At 44.3% G+C, this 22,526-nt stretch overlaps 1 protein-coding gene and 1 pseudogene across 1 annotated transcript in view; both read right to left on the reverse strand.

The window, feature by feature from the left end:
- The window catches only part of Arhgef33 (Rho guanine nucleotide exchange factor 33), a 79,803-nt gene extending 63,646 nt beyond the window's left edge, over positions 1–16,157 (reverse strand). Inside the window, exons 1-2 of the mRNA XM_051164165.1 lie at positions 15,986–16,157; positions 9,976–10,047 (exon numbers count right to left, since the gene is read on the reverse strand). The gene's annotated coding sequence lies outside the window, so the exon portion shown is untranslated. The remainder of the gene's footprint in view (positions 1–9,975; positions 10,048–15,985) is intronic.
- A 929-nt stretch (positions 16,158–17,086) lies between these two features.
- LOC127195722 (40S ribosomal protein SA-like) lies at positions 17,087–18,177 on the reverse strand (annotated as a pseudogene).
- Between the last annotated feature and the right edge of the window lie 4,349 nt (positions 18,178–22,526).

The raw sequence follows: 22,526 nt of genomic DNA on the forward strand, positions 1-22,526 counted from the left end.
TAGGGCATCTGCAAACAGTGCTCAGTGGCGTGATGGTCTGTGATTCCACCACCAATGACTCCCTCCCCAGCCCTTGCCTCCTGTCGCTCTTCTTTCTGTCATTGATACTGTGCCCCAAGCTGGTGATGCTAAGCAGTTCACAGTTTCTCTTTTCTAGCTCTTGTTTTGGTTTGGTTTTAGCTGTTGTTTTGTTTTTTGTTTTTAGCAGTCAGGTAAAAGTAAGAGAAACTCCTTCTTTTTCTTCTTCTTCTTCTTCTTCTTCTTCTTCTTCTTCTTCTTCTTCTTCTTCTTCTCTTCTTCTTCTTCTCTTCCTCCTCCTCCTCCTCCTCCTCCTCCTCCTTCTTTCTGGTAACTGAATAACCTACACATATTTAAATTTCTTTGCAATCAATGCTTTTACTGTTCTGTGGTCACCTCACATTTAACTTCCTGGCATTACATATACCTTTAGCATATTCACCTTTGGACTTTCCAGCTGTGACACAAATACCACCGATGATCTTCCTCTAGCCTTACAATCCACCAGTTGTGAAATCTGTGTAAGTCTTCCTTTGTGACTTTTTAAAAAATGTCTTCCTTTCCCATGTGTTGCTGCCTCTTAGATTCAGCCCCAACTGCCCTAGCCCCAAATATCTGTTGGAGCTTCCTATGGATCTGTCCAGTATCTGTCACTCTCCGTTGCTGCTGGGAGTGTGTCCACATCTGTAGGATCTTTCGATCATCTCTTAATCATGCTTAAAAATTCCTCTATCTTTTCTTCCTTATAAAATACAAACTTCAAGATCCCACACAATGGCCTCTGTGGTGATTTGAATGAGACTATCCCCTGAAGGCTTTTATGTTTGAATGCTTGGACTCCAATTGTTGGACCTGTTTGGGAAGGCGAGGAGGTGTGGCCTTGTTGGAGGGAGAATGTCATGGGGTGTGGGCTTTGAGTTTTTAAAAGCCTACACCAAGGCTGGGCGTGGTGGTGCACGCCTTTAATTCCAGCACTTGGGAGTCAGAGGAAGGCGAATCTCTGTGAGTTTGAGGCCAGCCTGGTCTACAAAGCAAGTCTAGGACAGTCAGGGCTATTACACACACACAAAAAAATCCTGTCTTGGAAAACAAAAACAAACAAACAAAAAGCCCACACAAGTTGCCTCTCTGTCTAAACATGTGAGCTCTCAGCTACTGTCTTATCACCATGCCTACCTGCCTGCTGCCATTTTCCCGGCCATGATGGTTGTAGACTCTACCACCCTCTGGAACCATGAGTCCCAAACTGAGTGTTTTCTTTTATAAGTTGGCCCCGGCATGGTGTCTCTTCACAGGCCCTGATCTCCATTCTTAGTTCTAGTGTGGGCGAGACCCTTGGCCTCAGTCTGTTCATCGCTCTCTCCCTTTTCCTATCACCCTTCTCCAGTGCTCATTTCTGTACTCATCCCCCCACAGTGAAATTCAGAGCTCTAGAACTTTCTCCTCCAATCCAGTAGGATCTGATCCTTCCTTTTTTTTTTTTTTTTTTTTTTTTTTGAAAACCATGATTTTCTGCCATTGTCTGATAGAACGATCTCATTTTCTAAGCTATTGTAAACATCTTGAATAAAGAGTCTGTTTTCTCTCCTACATCCCACCGCACCCACTCTGTGTTCTTACACAGACTAGCAGCTCAATAAAAATGCACTGATAATGAACCTGCCCAAACATTGTCAACAGTATTTATCACTTATCTCTCCATTTTAATTAATGGCTAACAATCATTTTAAGGACCCCATTATCTAAAAACCTAAAAAATCATGGGTGTAGATGCTAAGGAAAAAGAATTAGTCAGATTGTGACAGTAGAACTAAGGGCTTTAATATCCTTTCTAGGTGTTGAAGAGTATTTTCAGGGTTATATAGCCATAAGATCGGATGGCAGGCAATGTCTTGGACCTTAAATATATACAGAAACTTGCACTGTTTTAGCTCAAAAGCCAATCTTTGTCTTTTTTCACCTTCTTTGGAAAGCACTCTAGAAACCTCACTATGTTTGCTTATTTCTTTCTTTTTAACAGCTGAATGACCCTCTAGTATCTACTGTTCATCTGCTTGGGAATCCATGAGGCTGGTCTCCAAAATAAACTCTGTTCTAAGTGATTAATAAGCCAAAGGTGCATAGAGACTAAACAAGCAAAACAAGTCACTGCGGCCATTTGAAAGCAAGTCCCTTATATTCTAGTCCTTTCTTTGTATGGTTTGGCTTAGGACCTTCCCCTGGCCTGCTACGTAGAGATGGAACTACTGGAACTACCTGTAAACTTGGATGTAACACTCACATGAAAAAGATTCCTGCTTGCTAAAATCTTGTGAATTTAATTATCATAGCTTTAAGTGTTTTGGCTTTTTTTTTTTTTTTTTTTTTTTTTTGAGACAAGGTCTCCTGTAGATCAGGCTGGCCTGGAACTCACTGGGTAGCTAACGATGACCTTGACTCCCTTCCTTTCTTTTCACACGACTCTCTGCTGGGATTGCAGGCATTGCCCACTGAACCTGCCTCTTTGAAGCTTATTAAATGTGGGGAAGTTTCTATTTATAAAAAATTAAACAAACACAGAGATGCAACACATTTGGAAAACCGTTGCAGTTTTAAGAGTACTTGGGTTTGCAGAGACATAGGAGACTTTATTCTTTGATAATTCGGGAGAATAAAGAATGAGGACAGAAGAGTTCAAACCTTTCTTTTCCCCCCATAAAGCCAGTTTCCTCTGTCTTGACAACTATAGAAACTACTACATGCTAAGGATTTAAGGAAAACCTATATTTTTTATTTAATTTTATTTGTAATAGCTCCTGTTCATTGATTCATTCACCCCCTTGGCATTTGGTATCAAGTGTGGACGGTAAGTACCAATTTCTCCCTGACCACCTTGGTCCCCCAGCTCCACATCATGAGAGCTTCAACATTTTGCTTACTCTGCATTCTCAATCAGGGTCTAGCACATATTCTGAATAAATTGGTAGTGAATGAATGAAAAACACATCTCATAAAGACCAACCCAATTTTTAAAAAAGGTTCAAATGACTTCACTAAATCTTAAGGTCCTGCTTTGATGAAGAAGAAGAAGAAGAAGAAGAAGAAGAAGAAGAAGAAGAAGAAGAAGAAGAAGAAGAAGAAGAGAGAAGAGAAGAGAAAGAGGAAGAGGAAGAGGAGGAAGACTGGCCTACAGAGTCCCAATCTTCTACCGACATAACATTAGAAGATCTAACGCCCCTGCCTCATTCTCAGTGAGGCGGGGGAATCTGAGGTGTCAAGTACAGAAGACCCACATTAAAATCCCAGGTCCCCATCATTTCTCTGCCTTTTGGCTAAGATGGAGTGTAAAATCAGAGGCCGATGATTTGAATAGCTGGCTGACTTGGGGAAATTGTTTAGTGTCTCTAAGAACCTTGGGCTTTGGAGTAAGTCCCCAGCAGTGGTGACCACTGTACTTTGCACTTTTGCCTGGAACAAAGCTGGAAGGCAAAGCGTGAGGTAACAGAGACAAAGGTAACAGTGAAGGTTGCCTTCTCCCTAGGAGCCAGATACAAATGCCTTCAAGGTTAAAGTCCACACACTGTATCTCTGTGGCCCAAAGCATCTAGCTTAGAAATAAGCCTTGCTCAGGGGCTGATCACCACTGCAAGAGCAAGAACAGGGAGGTTCAAGGTCAGTCTAGTTGATACTGGAAAGGAAGCAACCAGCATCCAGGCACTTGGCAGGCCCTGGCCTGCACAAGATTAGGGCTGGCTTGGGAGCTGCCTGGATGACAACCTATCGGAGGGACTAAAACATCCTTTGAAGGAGGCTGGAGCAGTGGGAGAGACTAAGGATTGTGAGAGGCTTTTCATATGACTTGGAGGAGTTTACTAAATATAGGCTTGAAAAGAAACAAATAGACACCAGAAGTCTGGGGCCACTCTTCTAGTCAGAGCCTCAGCAAGGCTGCTCGGTAGGCTCCTGGTGTCACTGATGCCAGTCACGCACTACCTGGTGCCATCTGTGGCTTCTGAGAGTGAGGAATGGGGGCTGGCTGAATGTCTTAACTTCTCTGGTTCACAGAACTTCAGACTAAACTTCATCCGTTTAGTCTGGTCTATGGTAGACAGGTGTGTAAATGCTTGTTGTCTGTGCATCTCACCAACACATACACACATCTTGGCACCCTGACCCCTCCCTATGTGCACATGTGCTACCTGTGAAGGCCACTGGAACTGCAACTACTACAGAGGGTTGTGAGCCACCTTGCGAGCGCCACGAACCAAACCTGGGCCCTCTGCAAGTGCCGAAAGTGCTCTTGACTGCCGAAGCATCTCTCCAGCCCAAATATATTTTCTTACAGAGGGCTGTTTCTTGTCCTTGCAGGCTTGGCTCGAGTGCCCCTTTCTCAGGGAGGCCAAGCGCTGTCATCTGTAGCGTTCTCATGCCATGGTGTCAGGGTCTCTTCCAATGAGCATCATCACCGTTCTATAAATCTTGCCGGCAGGACCGCTCTTTATGTCTGTCTACTGTGCCTATCAGGTGTTTGGCTCTTTTGGTTTGGGTTTGTAAACTAGGGCTGGCCACGACCATCTGTGGCCGTGAACTCACGTACTTCTTCCTCAGCCCCTTAGTTATAGGCACCTGCTGCCACAGAGCTTTAGTTTCTTTTTGTTTATTTTTAAAATATTCTTACTTACTCTTTTACAGTTTCATACATGTCTATAATACATTTTAATTATATTCAGCCCCCCCCCCCCATTACCCTCTCTTACTCTTGTAAAGTTATTAATTGGTCAACTACAATTGTGTTATGATGGCATGGCTTTTAGGTACAATGTAGTGTTATCATATTTGCATAAATGTGGTTTGATTAAATCAAGCCAGCTAGCATGTTTATTGTCTCATGCATTTATCATTGTTTATGGTAGGAAATTTCGAGATTAATGCTTAACAATTTTGAGACACACAGTACGTGATTTACTGTGGTCACTTTGCTGTGCAATAGATCTTTCTAAAAAAAATAAAACAGAACAAAACAAGCCATCTGGTCCTCTTGTCAGAAACCTGCACACTTTACCACTCTACGTCCTCACCACCCGTCCTTAGGCGCTAGTGAACACCATTGTTCTCTCTATTACTTTTAGGTCTCAGTCGTAAGAGAGACTGTGCAGTGATGCTTTCCTGACTCTTGCTCAACTTACAAAGCTCAGAATCTTACTATCCTAGCATGCTAGATTTGAAGCCTGAAGCTAAAACATCTCCTTCAAGACAAGTTAATTTAAAAGAAAAAAAACTTAATTACCGTATACTTTAGTTGCTTTGGTATTTGGTGTGTGTATGTGCACATATTTATACACGAGTGTGGGTGGATGGATGTGGATATGTAGTGTAATTTATTTTGTGTGCCTGGTCCTTTAAAGGATCCCCTGTTGCTAGTCAGTTAGCACTCCTTGACCCTATGGCTTTCAGTATCATTTACCTCTTGGACTTCTGGGAATAGGAGAGGATATAAACAGCCAAGAGGCTGAGAGAGCTTGAGTGGGGTTAGAGAAGACACTTGGTGCAGGAAGAAAGAAGATTGATCGGGCTACAGAAGGGAAGGCAGTTGGTGCAGAGAAGAGACTGAGCCAGGAGAAGCTGAGCTGAGCAGAGGAGATGTTGCTAGGAAACAGCTAGGAGAAGGACTCCCCCGCCCCCGCCCAAAGAACAAAAGAGAAAAGCTACGTGGACACCTGTGTGTGCATATGCCTGTGGAGCCAAAGTTGGCATCAGGTGTCTTCTTCAATTGCTTTCCACTTTATTTCTTCAAACAGGCTCTCTCCCTGGCCCCAGACTCTAGACTGCTGAGAGTGTCTGGCAGGGAGCCCAGGGTCCTCTCTCTCCTCCTGTCCCACGCTGAAGCGCTGCGGTTACAGATGAGCAACCACTGTGCCTAGCTTCTCACACAACTTCTGTGGGTCCAGATTCGTGTCTCCATGCTTGTACAGCAAGCGCTTTACCCGCTGAGCCATCACTTTTGGTTTGGTTTGGTTTTCTAGATAGGGTTTCTCTGTGTAGCCCTGGCTTGTCCTGGACTTGCTTTGTAGACCAGGCTGGCCTCGAATTCACAGAGATCCACCTGCCTCTGCCTCCCTGAGTGCTGGGATTACAGGCACGCACCACTGCGCTTGGCCATCATTTTAACTGCAAATGCGCAAACATTTTATAGAATATGAAGTTTGTTTTCATTTTGAAGATAAATGGATTTATGTTGTTTATACTCCTGTCACTGGGAGCTTCTCTTAATGGATGCTCACTCTTCTGGTTAATAATTTCTTTCCCTAAAGAAACCCACACAGAGTTTTATTTGCTCATATAAATAGCAAGGAGGCCTGTTCTTTTTATTTCATAATTAATGAGTTGGAAAAGAGAAAACTAGGGGAGGGAAGGAATACGTGGCTTTTCACCTAAATTATAAATTTTGTTTTAAAAAATGTTCACTACACAAATACGTAGACTGGAATTTTTGCACAGAGCTACTATCTGCTAAAGACCAAATGTTTCTGTGTCACATAATGTAGAACCAAGTGTGGTGACACACATCTGTGAAGCCAGCACTCAGGAGGCTGAGGCAGGAGGGCCAGGAGTTAAAGGTCAGCCTGGGCAACATGACAGCTTGTCTTAAACAAAACACAACAAGAAGGGAGGAAAAGATATATGGTATATACATATTAACATTCGCAAAATTTACAAGTTTACTTTTTGAAGCCCTTATGGCACCTAAGAAACATTTAAATTAAGAATAATAATAATATAATATTTACCCAGTGACGTGCGTATCCTTGGGATTTTATGAAGTTACCAGCAAGAAGTAGAGGTGAGACCAATATTAGAGTTTTAGTTATGTATATTAGGTTAAGTACAGCCAAACAGAAATGAACCGGGTAAGCCATTATATGTAAATCTTGCTTTACAATGGAAATTACAAAAATAATTACACAAGAACCACAGCTCATGCTGACCCACTGTACCCTTCTTCTTGCAGGTCACAAATGACACAGGAGGAGGGAAGGGAGCAGCCTCGCAAGTGAGCCATCCACCTCACAGGGCTGACTCCAACCCGATTGTGCATGAGTCCCTGCAGCCCACAGCAAAATGCATCGTCTGAAATGTGAGTCCTTTCACAGGTGGTTTCTGAATTTACATCAGTTTCCTTGGTAAAACATAAGCTTCCAGCTAGTCCCCCATGATTTGCGCATCTTTTAAGCAACAGGTTATTTAGCCAGTAATCCCAGCCTGAGTCTAGGGAACATATTTTCTCTTATTTTAACTTTTATTATTCATCATTTATAGCGATTGAACCCAGGGCCTTGTGCAAGCTAGATACACACTCTACCACTGAGCTCCAGCCTCAGCACCATACTCAGTCAGACCTATGCTGGGATCCTAAGTCAAAGACAATCAGCCAGGCATGGCGATTTGTGTCTACAACCCAGCCCTTTGGAGATGGAGGCAGGAAGACCTGGAGATCAAGGGCATCCCTGGCCGCACACATTTGAGGCTGGTTTGGGATCTTTAAGTACCTGTCTCAAAAGCCCAAAGCCAGGGCCAGTGAGTGAGGTGGCTCATCAGGCAAAGGGACTCATGGCAAAAGGAGAGAACTGACTTCCACCAAGTTTTCCTCACCATCAACATGGTGTCGTGGCTCCATGTCCTCTCTCGTCTCTGGTCTTTGTTGATGCTATGCCCCTCACTGGGTGTTCTCCACCCCCCCCCCACACACACACACACACCCCGAAACTGCACTACCTCCCTATCTTACAGAATTCTTCAAGATTCCAAGCGTCATTCTTTCCTGGTGTTCATGACCTGTCCCAAGAGCTGAGCCCTACTTTTGCTGATCATCTTATCGTTTTGTTTTGTTGAAACAGAGTCTCATGTAGCTCAGGCTAGACTTAAACTCCTGGGCCCTCTGCCTCCACTTTCCAGGTACAAGGATTACGAGCGGTCACTACCACATCTGGAAATCCTACTTTTCTCGGTTGCCATAGCATCTGTCTACATCTCAGATGTTTCCCTTCTAGGAGATGAGGATTTCAAGTAAGTCAGGGTGCCCAGAAATGTTCTGAATTAAAGGAAAATTTTAAGTTGATCCATTTCTTTTGAGGAAAGGATCTAGAGCTCACACCAGTCTACCAAAGGAATTCGTATTTACTCCCTCAAAAATGAATGAGGTATCACTGCAGTAGATTATGAGTCCCCGGAAAACACGGCGAGTTCCGTCCTTAGCATTTCTGTCTGAAGATGACCCTTGTTTGCTGAGTGGGAAGTGTTTAATGCTCGTTATTTATTCTAGCAAAGACATAGCATAAAGCAACTTCTTCCACGTGTGGTTTTCTCTTTCCTCAGTCTCGTGGTGAGCCCTCTGCCTTGGCTTCCCAGGTGCTGCGATCACAAGCATGTATTTCCATCACAGCGGATAAAAGCGAAGACGGGCCAAGGCTTTATGGCAAAATGCTAACAGTGTTAGAAGGACAAGGGTCAGAGGCGGTGTGGGCTCTCACACTTTGTTGCTCTTTTGTTTTATAAAGTCTGTGTGTCTGCCTTTCAGAATGTTTTTGTTTCTACATTTATTAATTTGTGGGGTGGTTCACATGTACCACTGCTTGCACCACATAGGTCATGGAGATTGAACGCGGGTCATCAGACTTGGCAGCAAGTGCCTCCATCCACCCAGCATGTCACTGACACAAGCCTGAGATATCGATGAGAATGTATAAACCGAGCTTCTAAACCATGATTTTTCAACTATACCTTACTTTCCTATTTTATGTGTATGTGTGTTTTGGCTGTTTATATGTGGTCCACCATATGTGTACAGTGCCCACAAAAACCAGAAGAAAAGGTGTCAGAGCTCCTGGAATTAGGATTGTAGATGGTTAGGAACTGAAGTATGGGTTCTGGGAATCGAACCTGGGCCCCCTGGAAAAGCAGCCAATACTCTTAACTGCTGAGTCATCCATGCCTCCAGCCCCCAAGTTCATACGCTTTTTAAGTCAGATTCTCACTCTGTATAGCTCAAGCTGATCTAGAATTCACTATGTAGCCCAGGCCGGCCTTGAACTCTCAGTAATCTCCTGCCTCTGCCTTCTGAGTACTGCGGGGCTTGCACACTGGGCGGGACTTTTTCTAAGTATGCCAGACTTTTGGCTTCACACCTTGGCTCTTTGGTTATTTTATTTAGTGACCCTGGGAATGGTGATCTTTGGACTAGGCAACCAGGCCAGGACTTGCTAAGCAAGCTTGAGGATCTGAGTTCAGACACCCAGCACCACCCCCAAACACCATCCATAACCTGGTGCTAGGAAGGGCTGGAGACAGGCAGAGCCTGGGAGCTTGCTGCCTCACAACCCAACTGGAACTGGGAGCACTGGCTCCAATGAGAGTCTCTGTCTCAGAAAATAAGGTGGAGAGTGATAGGGAAGACGTCCACGGTTGACTTCCGGCGTACACGTACGCACTGTCAAATGCACCCACATACCCCATACACAAAATAAAACTTCAAAATGTAAATTCACTAATTTTGGTAAGTCCATTTCCTCAACCGCAAATGGCACTTTATGAGTTGTCCAGTCTAGTCCATATCGTTATTATGTGACAAAGCCAGAATGATATTAGTTCAGTGTCATCTTTCCATAGGGTTTTTTCAATCCCCAGTTATCCCAAATAAAACCTAAAAGTGTATTAATGTAAACAGTTCACTCTTTGTCAATATTCTAGGTGAGCACTCATACCCATGGGAGGAGCCTGGAGTAGCTTTCAGGCTGGCTTTTATTTCTGGCTGCTATGAATGCTCTTTTTGTTTGGCTGACAATTTCAAACAGAGGCTTACCAAACTCTCCCACTCCGTTTTCTATAACATGCTCCTGTTTCCAGAAGGATCACTGCTCCGTGCTACACTGTCCCTCGATCTGCGCTCCCACTAGAAACAAGGCCTTTGTGGTTTTCACTCACCTCGTGCCTCGTCTCCAGCAGGAAACATCACATCAGGTTTTGGAAGCCTTCTTCCTGATTACTCTAGAAGGTCTATAAAAGACAAAACCATTGACAATGACAACTACCTTACACTCTATGCTGTCCTTCCCCATATAACTGTGTGGTGAGATCCAATTATATTTGTATTTCCCTGTTAAATTTCTCTAATTGTTCAAACTCATGCTGAGGAAAAAAAAAAAAGAGTCCTTGTGCCCCTTCCTTCAGAGTTTATCCCTTTGGGGTGACTGATGAAGCCAGTTACCACACACCTAAGACTATAGCAAACCCCCCTAAAGTATAAGTTGGGGACTTTGCTCCATCAAGAGTTCAGAGCAGTTGAGCTGACACTAAATTCCTGAAAGCCACAAAGCCAGAGTTGCTTCCTCAGTGTCCCACACCGAAGAGAGCAACCCACACTAAAGTCCCAAAAAGCTTCTTCAAGTGTCCAGTGAAATAGGTCTGTAAGGTGCCCCCCACTAAGGAGGGCTAATAGAGGTGATCTGCCATAAAACAAAGTAAGTACAAACTCACTTGGAAAACATTCTGTGGTTTGTATGTGTTTCGCTAGCAGTGTGGCAGATCCCGTGTTGGCTGATTTTTAATGATGTTATACTTTGAAGCTCTGGGACAGTTTAGCTACTTCCTCCACCCACGTGAAAAGAGTTAGCAGGCTACTGCTCACCCCCATGAGGGTCCAGAGACAGAGAGGCTGGAAGGAAGGAGACGGACGGGGACAAGGACACCATGACTGACTAAGTCACCTTCATCATTTTGTCAAGGGTCCCATGCTTCAGTCTGAGTAAGTCTATGTTCATTGCCAGTTCAGCTTGCCCTTGTAATAGTTTTCCTTTAACCTTACTATAAATCTTTCTTAAAATATTGGCGTCATACCAAGAAGAGACTTGATACCCTATGAGCATATATAGGGGGAGGAGGTCTCCCTCAGTCACAGTCATAGGGGAGGGGATTAAGAGGAAAATGGGAGGGAGGGAGGAACGGGAGGATACAAGGGATGGGATAACAATTGAGATGTAATATGAATAAATTAATAAAATGTATTTTAAAATATTGGCTTCATATATGGCGCTGTGCTTTGTTCTAGAGAAGGTTAAAGTGGCGATGGCCTGACGGGGCACCCACCATACACAGCTAGCTACACCTAGAACTGGCACATCTTCCCCCAACCACTTGTTCCACTCAATGCCGCCATTAAATTATTGTTCTCCCCTTCCTCCCTCAAGGTTAGCTGTAACCTTGAGTCAAGGTTTTTTATCTGTGGGGATAGAAGGAGTAGTTTGGCTTCTTCTTAAAAGAGAAAACGCACTATTCCTTCCACTGGGCCGAGTGGAGGAGCCCTGATAACCTTTCCGGACTAAAAAGGCACTGTGCCAAGAACGAGCAACACAAAGGAACCCGAGTCCCTCAGCAGAGGGACTAATCCCACAGCTCTGGGCCGTGTAACTCTCCAGTTTTGCTTGCTTATTTTTTAGGGAAATGAGAAAGAAATGTCTTGCTTAACTTGGCTTTTCCCAGCACACACAGATGAACCCAATCCTTCCTGGTATGCCAGGCCCTAGGAAGTTATCTAGAAAGAACTGTCTTTAATTCTGGAACATTCTCTCACATTTCCTTGGGGACTATACTGTCTACTTATTGATGGCAGATGGCCCGCTCGTCCGTGGTCTCTAGGGGTGTCTCCTCCTGCTTTCGTTTTTATTCTTCCCCTGTCATTGCTCATATTTTACCATTCATTCATTTGAGCTCTACTTAGGCCACTCGTTGAGGAAGAAAGAACGCTTGACCAAAAATAAGATTTCTGCTTCTTTGTGGGTTAAAGAAAAACAGTGTCTTGAATTCAGCAGTATTTACTAAGCACGTGTAGTGTAAAGGGCATGTGCTTGGTAATGAGAGACTTAAAAAAAAAAAAAAAAAAGACGCTCCTGCTCCACGGAGCTTGCAATGTAACAGCACAAAAAGAAGACACACAAATAAGTAGGAGCCACAATGCAGCATGGAAAATGCACTAAGCTCAGAGGACAAAGGACGAGCTCCAGCTTCAAGAAGTCTGCCTTGAGCTGAGCTGTGCAGGAAATGGTGAAACACAGGATCGCACCAGAAACAGCACAGAGCACAGGGGTCCTCGAGCGCCTGTGAGAGTGGACCAGTGAGCCCAAACAGGCAGCCTGGGGACAGACGGAGGGCAGGGGGCTGGGAATATCTTTGTTGGAGGCTGGTATGCAGCGAGGAAAATAGAATCCTGAGGATCTTAAGCGCAGAAGCAACGGATTAGGCTTTGGGTGGGTGTGACTATCCAGAGAAGCCAGCCACAAAGAGGCCAGTGAGGAGGCCCCAATGAGAACTCGAGGAAAAGATCACAGTGGCCTGGATCGTGGCGGGATGCCCGCTCTGCTTAAGAGAATGAGCTGGGCTGTATCACAGGTTCGGAAGTAGTAAATACAACTGTAAAGATCTTACAGCATTAAACTGACTGGAACTGAGAAACTAAAGCTCGTTGGGCACGCTGCAAGAATGAGCTTGTTGGTATATACTATATTAATAGAACCTTTATTTTTGCCAGATGTCATTTGGAAACACACTGAGTATGCTAGGGGACAAACAACCTTCATGAAGGCAAGCCTTGCTCGGCGCGTGGTGCACACCTATACTCCTAGCACTCAAGAGGCTGAGGCAGGAGGATCTACACAATGAGTTCCAGTTCAGGCTGGGCTACATAAGATGAGCCTTTCTCACCCCCCACCAATGGAAGAAAGAACTAGAGGGTCAGGACTGGAGGCATAGCTCAGTGATGAATGTTACCTGGTATATGCAGTGCCCTGGCTTTCTTTATCCTGAAACACTGGAAGAGGGTTGGGAGAACTCCAAATTACGGCATTAGCTAAGTAGTGGCAGGATATCTTACACACCACAGTTCCCTCTCTCTCTCCCTCCTCTCTCTCCTCTCTCTCTCCCTCCTCTCTCTCTCTCTCTCTCTCTCTCTCTCTCTCTCTCTCTCTCTCTCTTTCTCTCTCTCTCTCTTTCTCTCAGAGTCTTACTATTTAGTCCAGACTGGCCAGAATAGAAGTCACTGGGTAACCCAGGCTGGCCTTAAACAAATGTTAATCCTGCCTCAGTTTCCCCCCAGTGCTGGAATTACAAGGATGTATCACCATGCTACTTTAGGTCTTCCCCACATCTCACAAGTTACCTCTATACACATCTTTATGGACCTTTTTTTTTTTTTTTTTAAAGATTTATTTATTATGTATACAGTATTCTGCCTGCATGTGTGCCTGCAGGTCAGAAGAGAGCACCAGATCTCATTAGAGAGGTTTATGAGCCACCACATGGTTGCTGGGAGTTGAACTCATGACCTCTAGAAGAGCAGCCAGTGCTCTTAACCTCTGAGCCATCTCTCCAGCCCCCCCCCCACATAGACCATCTTTAGTCACTTCACACTCCATAAGAAACTTGAGGGAAGAAGACTTTATAGAGCATGAACATGTTATATTTGCTTCTTTGCTGCTCACTAAAACAATGCCAGCATAGCCTGAGGCAAGATGAAAAGGACTTGGTATGAACCCATAAATAGCTTTGAGTTAAGTAGGTCCCCAAAACAAATCCAAGATAGGTTCTCCCTCATGTCTTCAGATGGACAGAGTCAAGCGTCTGAACAGCAGGCACTGTCTGTGTGTCTGGCTACAGGACGATCACCTCTTCATCAACAAGGCACCAAGACCCAGCTCTCCAAGCTACGGAGCAGAAGCGAGTCCTGTGTGATACTGAGTGGTGTGCCGTTTAGCTCGTCTTATTTGGGGCACTGAACAAGCCTTAAAAATAAAATGAAGATTTTTTTTTTTTCCTTCGGTGACAAGTAAAGTGGTTTCTGGCACTTCCTCGAGTGGCACAAGTAATTAATCAAGTCCCAGGTGCCTGACGGGAGCAGTGAGAGAGGCGCTGGTTGACTGTGCTCTCCTGTCTTAAGCAAATTGGGTGGCTGGGAGGGAGAATCTGAAAGAGGACAGAATCCACAATGTGACCCTATCCCTGAGTGAAAAATAGAATCATTATCTTAATAATATTTATATTTTATAAAACTCCCGAAAGTAAGAAATGTTAGACAAATCATATACCTGTCCTAAATTTAAAACCAAATGTCCTCTTAAAGGAGCCGTGGTGTCCTCCACCTGTAACCCCAGCACTTGGGGACTGCGGAGGCAGAAGAATGAGAAATTCAAGGTCATCCTGGCTACCTATACAGCTTCAGACCAGCCTGGAACACATGAGCCCCTACCTCAAATCAAACAAAATCTCCAGTATTGTTTTTCTGCGTGTGTGTGCTGGTGAGGGTCTATGAACTGGGTTTTAAACTATCTACAAATGTGAAATTGCATGCAAAAATGTTTCATTTCTTTGTTGTTGTTGGTGGTGGTGGTGGGTTTTGTTTGTTTGTTTGTTTTGTTTTTTGATAGACTACTTTCCAAAGATCCTCGAAACCCCACTTTGCTCCCTGAAAAGCTGAGAATTACTGATATCGAAGGAAAGAAGGAATGAGCAGAGAGAGACACACAAGGGAGGTCTTTGACATCGCCTCGGCTTTACTGGTGGCTGGCTATGCTGAAGCAAGCCTACCCAGTCTACTCCAAAGAAATCGCATAAATGCATGTGAAATGTTTGCTTGGGGACTTCTCTATTGATGCTTAGCTTGAAAATATTTCCTTCCTATTTGCATTAAAAAGTTAACAACAAGGTTGGAGGGTTAAGAGGCTCAACGGTTAAGAGCACTGACTGCTCTTCCAGAGGACCCAGGTTCAACTCCCAACACCCACATGGCAGCTCACAGCTGTCTCTCTAACTCCAGGATCCATCACCCTCACACAGTCATACATGTAGGCAAAACACCAGTGCACATCAAAGAAACATAAATTATTTGTTTAAAATTAACGACAGAGGCTGGAAATGGAGCTTGTGGTGGAGTATTTGCCTCGCACGCATAATGCCCCGCACTGAGGAAAAAGTAGCATCAGTAGGACCTTCCTTTCAAAAGCCTGAGTTTTCACACAGGTTTGGCATTGTCTCCTCAGAGTCAAGGTGTGAGCAAATATGTGAATACTAACTAGAGTTAGTGAAAACTGTTTTGGGATAAGAGTGCCCAAACCCTTTCTCTCTAGTGCAAACTTCTGATGATTTATGTTGAATCCTTCCCACGTCACCTTTACATCAGTATTCTGCACGACATGACTTTGATGGAAAGGCGCTCCCAGAAGAAGGCAAGCGTACAAAGACATCCAGATAGAACTGGCCTGGCGTCTAACACTCCGCAACTGTGCTAACTGTTATGGAACCACAAAAGCTTTCGAAAAAAAGAATAGTAAGCTTCTGAGTGAAATCTATATCTTTTTCTCACACTCCAAGCACCCACGAACTGTTTAGAAATGTTTCACAAATTAGTATGTCTGTGTGATGAGATCGCCTGCATACATGCTCAGTCAGTACAGCTGTTACTGTACATAAAACACTGAGCTCGGACCATAATTCCCCTACCCCTGATCTCCGTCTGAGAAGCATAAATTAACTAAGTACCCACCATCCCTGGTCTTTTTCCTAATTTCATTATTTTTAATCCCAAAGAGGCATGCACGTGTTGGCTTTAAGGCTGCCTTGTAAATCAAGGATTCTACCATCCTTTCTTTAAAACTGTTCTTAAAATTCAACCCAGCCTCCACTAAACATGTAAATGTGCAGAGCCACTTCAGGCCAGTCCCCAGACATTTCAGGAGCTGACAGCCTGCAAAGGTAGATGAAGACATAAATCTAAGCAATCAAGAAAACGCATGTTTTCCAAATTGTAACACCTGAAGTAAAAGTTACTTAGTTGAATGTCTGCCTTAAATAATTGTTACTATATTTTGAACTTGGGTTAGCACTTCATAGATAGAGACCGACTGCTCTGTTCTCCCTTTTCTCCGAGGCTCCCAAGGCATGTACTTACCCCATGGTGCCTGCGGTGGTTAGCTCATCCTCAGATCAAGGCTTATCTGGATTCAGAAATAACCTGAAGAGCACAGAAGGAAGCGGTGGGGAGGATTGCCTCCCTTGAAAGGAGCCTGTCATACGCTTAACAGGCTTTTAAATGAGGGAAACTAGTGTGTCTTCTAATTACATAAGCTCCGGGTCAACTAATCAAATAACTGAACCTGGGTCTGGCTTCCAAGGGTGAGGGGAAGCGCGCTGCTCCCTGGGGGGGAGGACTTCGGCGCCATAGAGAAAGTGAAGTTCCACACACTGAAAAGTTATTACCGCAGCAATGGAAAGTTATGTATGTCAGAAGCAAACTATGTGTCTTGATGTCAATAAATACACTGAAGAATGCTATAAGGAGAAATTTAGTTCAATGCAAGGCAGGCGCTTTTCTGCAGAGCATCTCCCCACGTTCCAAGTTGGCATTGTATGCCCTGGCCCCTGACAGCATCCTCTTGCCTCATTTTTAACTTGTCTGGTATTAAATCCTAATAAATCACAGTACAATAATAATGCTATTTAATTTAAAGAAATGCTGGCTACTGCTAAGCAACACATCTAAAAATGTCTAATTATTATTTTTGAGGAGGGCAGTTCAAGACAGGATTTCTTTGAACATTATAGTATTTTAAAATTAACAACAAAGCTATTATGAGAAAATAAAAATACCATTTTTAACACTCAAAACATTTTTAACCCAAATTTATATTAGTATACTAAAGAATAAAAAATACTTTTATGTCAGTGACACATTTACAATATTTTAAAATGAAATCCGACACAGAAGTTACTCATTTCAACACTTTCTTTTTCAATTCTGGTCAGTTTTGGAAAAAAAATTTCAGAAAAAAAAAATCAGATCTTTAATGTAATTTTAAAACTATTGATGACATATACTATTTTGGTAATTTTTTCCATTCAAATTATTTCATTTTAAAAATATTTATGAGTACATTATAATTCAGTGATGTAGTTATGATACTTTTAAACTTTTTTTTTTTTTTTTTTACAACTTTAGGAACTTTATTTTCCCTCCACCTTTCCCCCTTTGCTCAGGTGTCTGCAGAGCAGTTCAGGACCACTCAGTGGTGGCTTCAACCCACTTGGTGGCCTGCACTGTGGGAGCTGCTGACCAGTCCTCAGTGGCTGGCTGGACACTCCAGTCCTCAGTAGGGAACTGCTGGATGGGCACGGAGGGCACCTGCATACCCTCAGACCAGCCTGTGCCACCTCTGGCTGGGCAGCGGTGAACTCGGGAGCTGGCGCAGTTCATTCGCCCTGGAATTCCTCCTTGGTCACGGCCTTCTCAGCAGCAGCCTGCTCCTCCTTCTCAATCTCCTCTGGGTCTCTATAGAAGTAAAGATCAGGGCTGGAGAGATGGCTCAGAGGTTAAGAGCACTGACTGCTCTTCCAAATGTCCTGAGTTCAATTCCCAGCAACCACATGGTGGCTCACAACCATCTATGAGATCTGGCACCCTTATCTGGAGTGAAGGCTTACATGCGGGCAAAACACTGTATACATAATAATAAATAAATATTTTTTTTTAAAGTAAAGATCATGCATAACCTCCCTCTCATGGGTGCTCAACGGGAGATGTTGCCACGCACGCAGAGTACTTCCCGGAGCCAGCATCCACCACATCAGACCCACTGAGTGAGCTCCCTTGTTGTTGCATAGGATGGCAATGTCCACATAGCGCAGAGGAGAATCCGTGTTGCACAGAGCGATGGTGGGCAGGTTGACCTAAGAGGCCTCTGTGAGGGGCTGGTGGTCAGCCCTGGGGTCAGTCACCGCTAGAAGCCGTGGCTCCCTGAAGGCTGCTTGGATCTGGTTGGTGAAGGTCCCAGGTGTGACGAGGCCAGCAATGGGAGTGGCTCCAGTGTCAGCAGCAAACGTCAGCACAGCCCACTGGCCAGTGCTCCTGGAGGAGATGACGCTGACGTCAGCAGGGTTCTCACCGGCAACAATTGCCCGAGCTGCAAGTAACAGCTTCTCCCAAGGCCTCTTCAGATTTGTGATGTAGACACCAACACTCTTCCTTTTGTAGATGTATTGCTCCACCTGAAAGCCAAGGTTGGTGTCACCTAAGTGGATTCCTGCGGCCAGGAATTTGAGGACACCCTCCTCCTTCATCTGCAGGACATCAAGGGCTCCAGACATTGTGTAAGCTTCCCTTTAAGTTATGATGGAAATCAAGAACAACACCGTATGGACTCGTCCCTGGGCAGCGCGGAAAGGCTTTTAAACATGATTTTACTTGGAAAAGTAATTTGATAGGGACTTGGGGGTGCAGCTTAAGATTTCTTAGCACAGACTATAACTACAGATTTAGAGTTTAGAAAATGAGATATCATTTATATACTGTACATAAAATTGTTCCTTAGAAATGAATACTCAGTATATCAGCATAGTTACAAGATTATCTGATTGTTTTGGAATGTCTTGCATGCGTACCTATTTTGCTCGAATCCACACCCCCCTTAACCCCTCCCCTCCGGCTCCTCCCTGACTATGCTCATACCATGGCTCTGCCCTCCTGACTTCATGGATGTGCTTGAGTAGGTGTCTTCCTCCCTGGCAGCCACCAATTGCTGATAGCTTCTCAGTTATGAGTGGGACTTCATGAGCCCTTCCTCCATCCATGTTGCAATTTTAGGCTGGCTTTTTTTTTAATATTTAAAACTTATTCTTTCGCCATTTCATAAACATACACAATGCCTTGATCATACATCATAGCCTATGCCAACTCTCCTCTCCCACGATACCTGGATCCCCAGAACGCATGCCCCTCCTACCTCCATATCCCCTTACTCTTTTTTCTTTTCTTCTTTTTAAGGCAAGTTATTTTATTTTGTTTTATTTTTCATTTTGTTTTGTTTTGTTTTTGAGACAGGGTTTCTCTGTGTAGCTTTGGTTGCCCTGGACTCACTTTGTAGACCAGGCCGGCCTCAAACTCACAGAGATCCGCCTGCCTCTCCCGCCCTGAGTGCTGGGATTTCAGGCTTGCATCACTACACCTAGCCAATTTATCTTTTCATCAATTTATTTATTTAATCACTCTACAGCCTGGCTGCAGGCCCTCCCTCCTCTCTTCCCAGTTCCACCCTCCCGCCCCCTCCCCCATCTCCCTATCCCCTTCTGCTCAGAGAAGGGGGGGTCCCCCATGGGTACCAATACACCCTGGCATATCAGGTTGTTGCGAGACTAACCCATCCTCTCCCACCAAGCCAGACAAGGCAGCCCAGCTATAGGAAAGGAATCCAAAGGCAGGCAACCGAGTCAAAGACAGCTCCTGCTCCAATTGTTAGGGGCCCACATGAACAACAGGTTGCCCTTCTGCTACGTTTGTGTAGGGAACCTAGGTCCAGGCCATGCATGCTCTTTGGTTGGTGGTTTAGAGTCTGAGCTCCCATGGGCCCAGGCTAGTTTACTCTGTTGGTTTTCTTGTGGTGTCCTTGACCCCTTCATCTCCCTTAATCCTTCCCCCAACTCTTCCGCAAGACTCCCCAAGCTCTGCCTATTGTTTGGCTATACCTGTTTCCATCAGCTTCTGGATGAAGCCTCTCAGAAGATAGTTATTCTAGGCTCCTGTCTGCAAGCATAGCAAAGTATCACTAATGGTGTCAGGGGTTGGCTCTCTCCCATAGGATGGGTCTCAAGTTGGGCCAGTCATCAGTTGGCCATCCCCCTCAACCTCTGCTCCATCTTTATCCCTACTTTCTTGTAGGCAGGCAGGACAAATTTTGGGTCAAGGGCGTAATAATTTGAGGGTTAAAATATAAAAACAAACTGGGTGTGACAGTGCCCACATGTAACCCCAGAATTCTGGAGATAGAGGCAAAAGGATTGTGAGTTTGAAGGCAGCCTGGGCTACGTAAATTTCAGTCCAGCCTAAATCACAGAATAAGTACCTGTCTCTGAAAGACAAAACTGGAAGGAAAGAAGGGGAAGCAGAAGACCCATCAGGTAAGGAGAAAACCAGGGCATCTCTGGAGACACACACATGCACACAAGTACACACATATGTGCACAGACATATAAGCAAATAAATGTAAAGGAGAAAACAAGGGACTAAGCACAGTGGTCTATGCTTTCAGGTGGTGGATCTCTGTGGGTTTGAAGGCAACATGGTCTACATGACAGATGTAGATGGTTCAGAGATTAAAAGCACAGGGTGCTCTTCCGGAGGACTCAGGTTTAATGCTCCAGTACCATCTGTAACTCTAGTCCCAGGGAATCCAATACTCTCTGCTGGCTGCTGCAGGAACTGCATGGACATAGTGCACAGCGGTACATACAAATACACATATACATAAAATAATAAAAATTTGAAAAAAGAAAGTTCCAGGTCAGCCAGGAATACATGTAATGCCTGGTCTGAAAAAAAAGAAAAGAAAATTAGAGAATGCAGACAGAAGAGGAGAGGGAAGGAAAGAAACAAGAAAAAAATTGTAACTCAGTCAAAACCTGGACTAGAAATCTGAATAGATGTTTCTTTTAAAAAGATACCAACAAGCCAGGCATGGTGGCAACACCTTTAATCCCAGAACTTGGGAGCCAGAGGCAGGGGATCGATGTGAGTTCAAGGCCAGTCTGGTCTATAAAGTGATTCCAGGGCAGCCAGGGTTAAACAGAGAAACCTGTCTCAAATAACAACAACAACAACAAAAGATACCAACAGCCCCATGAGCATGCAAAATGCTTACTTCACAGATCTCTGGGGAATGAAAACTAAAACCACAATGTTGTATGATGTCATGTCAGGATGGCCAACTCCAAAACCATAGAACTATTCTGTATGCTAACAAAATTACAACTAAACCAAGCACACAGGATGACTGTAAGGTTGGCATGCAGGAGGTACAGGCAGGAGAATCATGAATTGAAGACAGCCTGGTGTTGCAGGCTTATTTGATCCCATTGTGAACCCTGAGATAGCAAACTGTAAAAACCTGTTTCTACTTGTGGAGTGGCTCAGCCCCAGCACATGCCTTTAATCCAAAAGCATTCTAAAAACAGGATTAAATAAAGTTAACCCTAGGTCAAGAAGTGGAGCAAATAACAATCTGACATGGATTGAACCGAAAGGAGAGACTTTGATTTGAAGAGTATTTAAGACAGCATAGGGAAGAAAGGGCCTTTGCCTTCTGCCTTCTGAGAAGTGAGCTGAGTAGAAAAGCTTTTTCCCTCTGGGACTTCGGCTGAGTAGGAAGATCAGCTGGGTTCTTTCTCTCCCTCTCTGAGCTAGTATGTTTTTACCCTAATATCTGGTTCTTGAGTCTTTATTGGTAAAATTAAATGACTGAGATTTTGTTTATAAAAGAACAGCCTGAGATATATAGTTGAATGTCAAGCCCTCTTAGACTATATAACAAAATCATCTCTTAGAACATCAACTAACCCCTGGGTGGTGGCAGCGGCGTGTGCCTTTAATCCCAGGCAGAGGCAGGCAGATCTCTGAGTTCGAGGTCAGCCTGGTCTACAGAGTGAGTTCCAGGACAGCCAAGGCTACACAGAAAAACCCCTAGAAAAACAAAACAGACAGAAAGAAAGAAAGAAAGAAATCAACCACCACCACCACCACTAACAAACAAGAAGGACAATGTTGCTGAGGATATAACAAAAGCTGAATGCTCACACACTATGAGTAGAGCACAAAATGGTGTGACCACTATGGAAAACAGCGTGGAGGTCCCTCAAAGACACAAACAGAACTGCTGTGTGACCCAGCAGTCCTGCTGGGCACTTACCCACAAGAGTTGAAATCAGCATCTTGAACAGGAGGTACCAATCCTCTGTTCACTGCAGCACTGCTTACATTAGCCAAGCTTAGAAACAACTTCATTTTCCAGGAAGAGAGAAAGAAACTCTCTGACTCACCCCCAGTCTAAGAAGTCAGATTTATTCCATAAATCACAGAAAGCGTTACCTGGAAGAAGCACTTGCCCAATATACCCTGAGATCTGTCAAGGCAAAAGGGCAGCTTCAATGTCCCTCTCTTGTCCCAGACTCTCTCTCTCTCTCTCACACACACACACAGCTGTGCTGCAGGCTCCAAGCATTGTGGCTGCCTTGGAGAGTCTTCCCAACACTGCTTAGATGAAGATCTTTTTCTTCTTATCAAAAGGGATTGATTACCCAACCCTAGCTTCCATGAGGATCATGTCAGTTCTCTATTTTTACCGTGTGTGACTTCTCTTCATTCTCATCCTACAAGAGACTTGAGACATCTGTTCCAAAACTGAAAATAAGTGATGCTGGGGCACGATCCTGAACTCACGCAGAGCAATTGAGACACAGGAGCCCTGCATGGATGCCTGGCCGCCTAAGGCAGTTAGCCGTGCACCTGTCCCTACCCATCTTCAGAGACTTACCCATTGATGAGAGGTGATCCACTCCAACTAATACAGCACATGTCCTAGAAGGACAACAGCCAAGTGTATGAGAGGCAGTGCTGGCTCATGGGTTAAGAGCATTGGTTGCTCTCTGAGAACTGCAAGAATGTGGAG

The sequence above is a fragment of the Acomys russatus genome, chromosome 1, assembly GCF_903995435.1.
Source record: "Acomys russatus chromosome 1, mAcoRus1.1, whole genome shotgun sequence".
Taxonomy (NCBI): Eukaryota; Metazoa; Chordata; class Mammalia; order Rodentia; family Muridae; genus Acomys; species Acomys russatus.